The sequence below is a fragment of the Arachis hypogaea genome, chromosome 1 (genome assembly GCF_003086295.3).
Source record: "Arachis hypogaea cultivar Tifrunner chromosome 1, arahy.Tifrunner.gnm2.J5K5, whole genome shotgun sequence".
NCBI classification, from domain to species: domain Eukaryota; kingdom Viridiplantae; phylum Streptophyta; class Magnoliopsida; order Fabales; family Fabaceae; genus Arachis; species Arachis hypogaea.
The window spans coordinates 52,321,314-52,326,870 of NC_092036.1; the positions used below are offsets into that span (position 1 = coordinate 52,321,314).

Here is a 5,557-nt window from a genome sequence, read left to right on the forward strand (position 1 = left end):
GTCGGGTTGGCTATTTAACTGACAGATGAGCTTATTAGCCATAGAATAGGCATACATCATATGCATTTGTATATTTTACTTGGTGTGCATTGTTCTGGTTTGTTTATCTGTTTAACTATGCTTATCTGCTATTTGGCCTACTTGCTGTATTTGCATCCTATCTATATTTTCCTTATTTGTATTGTATGTGTGTGTAACTGAAAGATCCCTCACACTGGTGGTGGTGAAGCTGAGGGTTGTTTTTCTAATGTGATGATTTGATTGCTGATTTAATTGAGTTGTTCGAGTTAGGGGTCGTGATTGATTTCTGATTGAGGTACTAGTAAAGTATGAAAAATCAAGCTGGTTCAGCATAGACTTAATGAACCTATACTTGGAACAGGTTGGTCATTCATATAGTCTAAGAAATTGATTAAGATTTTCTTATAAGAAAAGAAAGATTTTGGATTTCTGAAAAATTAAATATTTTTCTTAAAAACATTATGATTAGCTGTTGGTTTTTAAAATATATTCTTAAATAAATACAATAAATCATAAATAACTTATTATTTAATTTCCAAAAATTTGGAATCCTACATCCTACCTCACTTATAAAAATTTTCGTCGTTAAAAATTAACAAAATACACAAAATATTACATAGTTTCAACACTTTACTTTTAAAACACCTTATGAAAAAAGAAAAAAAAAGTCTCAGCTCATATGTATACAGTCTCAAATACTTGGATTTTCATATGGCATAAAGATATAAAGGTAAAAGTGCGGTGTGAAACAGAAGATACAAGATAGGCTTGATGCAAAAGATTATATAGTTCAAACATGTGATGGTAGAGCCAGGCGGCGAAAGGTTATAAAACAGGTTAGGGTTAAAACAATGGGTATAACGTTTGCACGCTGATCTCATACCAAATTTCAGAGCTCTCTATCTTGGCAAAATATTTCTTTGATGTAAAAACACTATCCAAAACGTTGAACTCTTACAAGGAAGTTCTCAATGAAACTCAAATTCTGGTTCTCTCTCCTTGAGCAAAAATAAAGTTTATTTTCCTGTTTATATGAGCTCTATTTCCTCAGCTAAAGTTCGCTTCACAAGTCAACTCCTTAAATCTTGAACCAATTGAGATCTTACCTCTTTTTTCTTTAATCAGCCCAAAAAATCGTAATATTGTGAAGGATGAGTAGCGGTAGTTTTATAAATCTTAGATTCTTCAATGGATTTGCCACATCCAAATCCTTAATCTTGTATTTTAACTCTAAAAAATAATTTTAAAAATTTGATTCACAGCAGAAAAAAATAGCCACCACTTTTTTTATATATCCGAAATGGTGGTGGAAAAGAAAAAAAAAACAATAATAAATAATCATTTTATATGTTAATAAAAACAAATTACTTTTTTTTTAATTGTGCTTAACTTATTTTTGTTGATTTTGATTTGACATGACTTCCTTAATTAGCTTTTCCTTTTTTCCTCTTTGGTGTTAGAATGGAAAAATAAAACTTTTTTTTCCTGTGTATTACCTGAAGACACCAAAGTTCCACCATCATCTATTTGCTTCTTCTCTTCCTGAAGACAATAGACCGGACTAGTGGTTTAGTAATTTACTTCATTGTGCTGTGATTTTGGTTTATTTGGGCTGAATACTAATATTTTTTACTTGAGCCTACATCACTAAATAACACATCAAAAACACACTTTAATTATCAACTCAAATAATACTATATTTATCATCATCAAAATGTTTTTATTTATTTGTTAAACTCAACGATAATTTATCTTAAGTACTAATTAGCGTCTCATTCGAAAGTTTCTCTTGAAAGTACCTAGGTCAAGTGTCAACCAAACCTTGTTGGTCAACTCTAAACCACCCTTAGCCATGCGTGGATTCCTTAGCCACAAGAGACCGAGCCTAACACTAAAGAGTAAACAATTACAATCATATAACAGTAATATATTTTTATAAAGTGTTAGTTAATATTAACTCTAATATTTCTCATCGAAGTTTTGTAACTTAGAAACGTTTGTGTAACTTTGTGTTACTAATTATACTTAATAATCTTCATATTATCATTATTTCATATTTCTTAATATAATAAATCGTAGAAACTACTAAATAAAATTAGTGTGATAACGTACTTATCACAATAGCTTGCGCAGATGTCAACATTCATATCTTCATATATCTATGGGAGGTTTGAATTTTCAGTCACTTGAAAACGAGTGACGAAACCATTTATAAATCACATAATAATAAAATCAAGAGAAAAAGAAATACAAATTTAAAACAATAAATAAATATATAGGAAGAAGAATATGTCATGGGATATACCAAAAGACCAAGATTTTGTTGCCATCTTTCTATAGGCTAAACAAGGCATCTCTACCCTAGCCTCCACAGGATTAGAACCCTTTTCCACAGTGTTCCTCGGTGGCCCATCACCAAAACACAGCTGAGAAACATTTATATATGCAAAGAGAAAGCTAAGAGAGCTAATTAGAATCTCTAACACTGATTATTGGGGTAAGAATTTGATGATGTCCTTTCTTTTCATAGAAAGCCTCATTATTATAGCTTCCATGGAATGAGTTCAAAGCATATCCTTTAGCATATGCTGCTTCTTTGGTTCATATATAAATGCTTCTTGTAGCTGTGTCACTTGCATCAAGAAGCCGGCTGTGTTTAAGAACTACTAAGCAAATCGGCTGCGGGGCAACTCTCCTTTGGCAAAATTCATCATTAGACAATGAATCATCGAGTTTTTGCCAAAGGAGAGTTGCCCTGCAACTGATTATCTCGCTTAATTCTTGGAATCTTTGTGTCATCCGGATTACAGATGTGAGCAAAGGTTAGCATCCCAATCCAAAGTCCTCTAAATGCACATGCAGTTTCTGCTTTATTAATTTCTTAGTTATTGGTGAGTAAGTACATATGGGTGTTTGTGTTCAAATGCATGTTTATTGCAGTGACATTATATATGTACGAAGCTAATAGTTCTAACTGATGAGATATTTACTGTTACAGAATATGCCATGAATTATTTATACGTACCAAGAAAATAAGATAGAAGACAACAAAGTATATGTTTTCGCATTAAAAAAGATAGAAGACAACAAAGTATATTAAGATGACGGATGAAATTGGAGTTGGAAAATGCATCAAAGAAGACATTGTTACGTTGTGGATATTCTATTCCACTTTCATTTGTTTTGTTTTAGTAAAATTTGTTTTGGTTTTAGATGTTCATTTGAATATTAAAAAAAGTTAATTAATGTTAGCTTATAATAGTTAGTTCCTAATTAGACTCAATTATTTAATATACTAGTATGCATGTCTAACTATATTTGTTGTATCTAAATAATTCTTGTTTAACGCATTTGAATTTGAAGGCAAGCGAACATCTGATGAGGAGAATGTTGTACTTGCCTCCTCTCTTGACTTTTAAGTTGATCTCTCTACATTCTAACTAGGATTATTTTGAACCTATAAGATCCAAATCAAACAGTTTTTTTTTTATTCCCAAACACATCCATAATATTTAGCTTTTTACCTATTTTATTTCGGAATCACACCCTTATTTTATTACTTCCCTTCAAAGTCCAGCTTGTAATATTTTATGATGAATGAATGATATCAGCCTTTGATAAATAAAATAAAATAAAATAAAATAAAATAAAATAAACATGCTTGTTATTCTGCAGATTATCTAAAATTGATGTAGTTGGGCTTAAATTTAAGGTCTAAATTCTTTTTGATGAAAATTTTGATGTCTTTTTTAGCAAGGCGAAATTATCCAAAGTCTTTGAGTGAAAATGGAAATAATATCTACAAGAAATTTTGATGTTTAAGCCAGAAAGATTTTGAAAAGATTTTTTTTTGAGTTAAAGTTAAAGATATATGTGTATGATAGAGTATTTTTACAAATGGAGTGATGGCCTAATTATCACTTTGTAACTCTCCCACCACCTATAAAAATGGATAGTTATTTCTCTTATGTTTTATAGTTTGTTGTGATCCTTTTCTCATCGCCAAGTCAGGTCGGATAAGTGATCAAGCAACCACACTTTCACTTAAGTCAAACAATCTGGTCATGTGGATCTTTTAGACTCTTTTGAATTTTGTAGATTAGACTTTTATTTTGATTCTGACTCTAATATTGAACCACGGTATGAACACTTGCATATACTGAAATGTATACATATCAAATCTTTAAGAATTATTTAAAAAACTATTACCGTTGGTTAGTATTACAAATCTGCATGGTTTTAGTTTCTTTGCATAACCTTTCTCCAAATATTCTTTTTTATAGAATAAATATGTACCGCAATAAACAACTTGAGTTGGTCGAGTGGCCAGTTCATTTATTTATTTAAGTAAGTATTGAATGTTCGAATTTTGTTTTATATATGTAGTAATTCATTGACCAACGATAAACACTTAAATAGAGCTCAAATTCGCGATATATTAATTCTTGACTTATTGAGTTGAGAGATAATAAAAATATTTAACTAAGATTTTAGATTCAAATTTTTGAAATATAAAAATATATTTTCTATATATAAATTATATATAATGAAAACTATTTTAAAAAAACTTCGTGCACTAAATTTCTTGCATATTTCTTTTATATATATATATATATATATATATATATATATATATATATATATATATATATATATATATATATATATATATATATATAAACAATATTTTTTTTTTCGGGATTAAACTTTTTAAAGTGAGATATTAGTAAAGTGAGAAAGAAAGGATCTATTAATAATAATTATCATTACATTAAAATAATAAAATTCACATATGATGTAAATTATAAAATCAATAATAATTAAATTCTTATATTTTTTTACTTTAGAGATTTTTTTATTTATCGATATACAATAGTCAAGCTATCAAGTTTGAACATGTCATTTGAGTTAACTTAATTATTTCATGCTTTAGTAACAAACTACTATACTACTACTCAAATCAAGGAGTTGACAAGTTGACTAACTAAATTCAGTTTAACATGATCATCTATGGAAGTTTTGTAGACATTTCTTCTTACAAATACTTTTATTTATTTATCTAAAAGTAATGTGAAACACGTAGCATCAAAAGTTGAGATGGCCGAGTTGGTCTAAGGCGCCAGATTAAGGTTCTGGTCCGAAAGGGCGTGGGTTCAAATCCCACTCTCAACATTTTCTCTTATTTTGTTTTCTATGATTTATAGCAACTTGTTTCGGCTATTCAAGTACATCTCAGACTTATTATTAGTCTTACAAGGAATCATATAACAAGCAATAGTAATATGGATAGACAAAATAAACAAAAATACTAGAAATAATTAAAATTGACACAAAATTAACAGCCATTAGTTTGAATTAGAACTTATTTGCCCATATTAAAAAGGGGATTTTTTAAATAAAATAAATAAATATTTTATTTATTGAAAAAGACAAATTTGTAGCATTTTTACTAAAATACATGATATGTCTTATTTCTTTTACTGTGTAAACAAATTAATACTACACGTATTTCGCTTATATTATAAACGAGATAAGG

The 5,557-nt window shown here is 28.8% G+C and overlaps 1 long non-coding RNA gene and 1 other non-coding gene across 2 annotated transcripts; both read left to right on the forward strand.

Annotated features, from left to right (window-relative positions):
- Positions 1-2,337: 2,337 nt before the first annotated feature.
- LOC140183947 (uncharacterized) lies at positions 2,338-3,312 on the forward strand. Its single transcript, XR_011880535.1, has 2 exons — positions 2,338-2,843; positions 3,020-3,312. It is a non-coding gene; the product is annotated as an uncharacterized lncRNA (long non-coding RNA).
- Positions 3,313-5,112: 1,800 nt separating this feature from the next.
- TRNAL-AAG (transfer RNA leucine (anticodon AAG)) lies at positions 5,113-5,193 on the forward strand. Its single transcript has one exon. It is a non-coding gene; the product is annotated as a tRNA-Leu (tRNA).
- Positions 5,194-5,557: the final 364 nt, after the last annotated feature.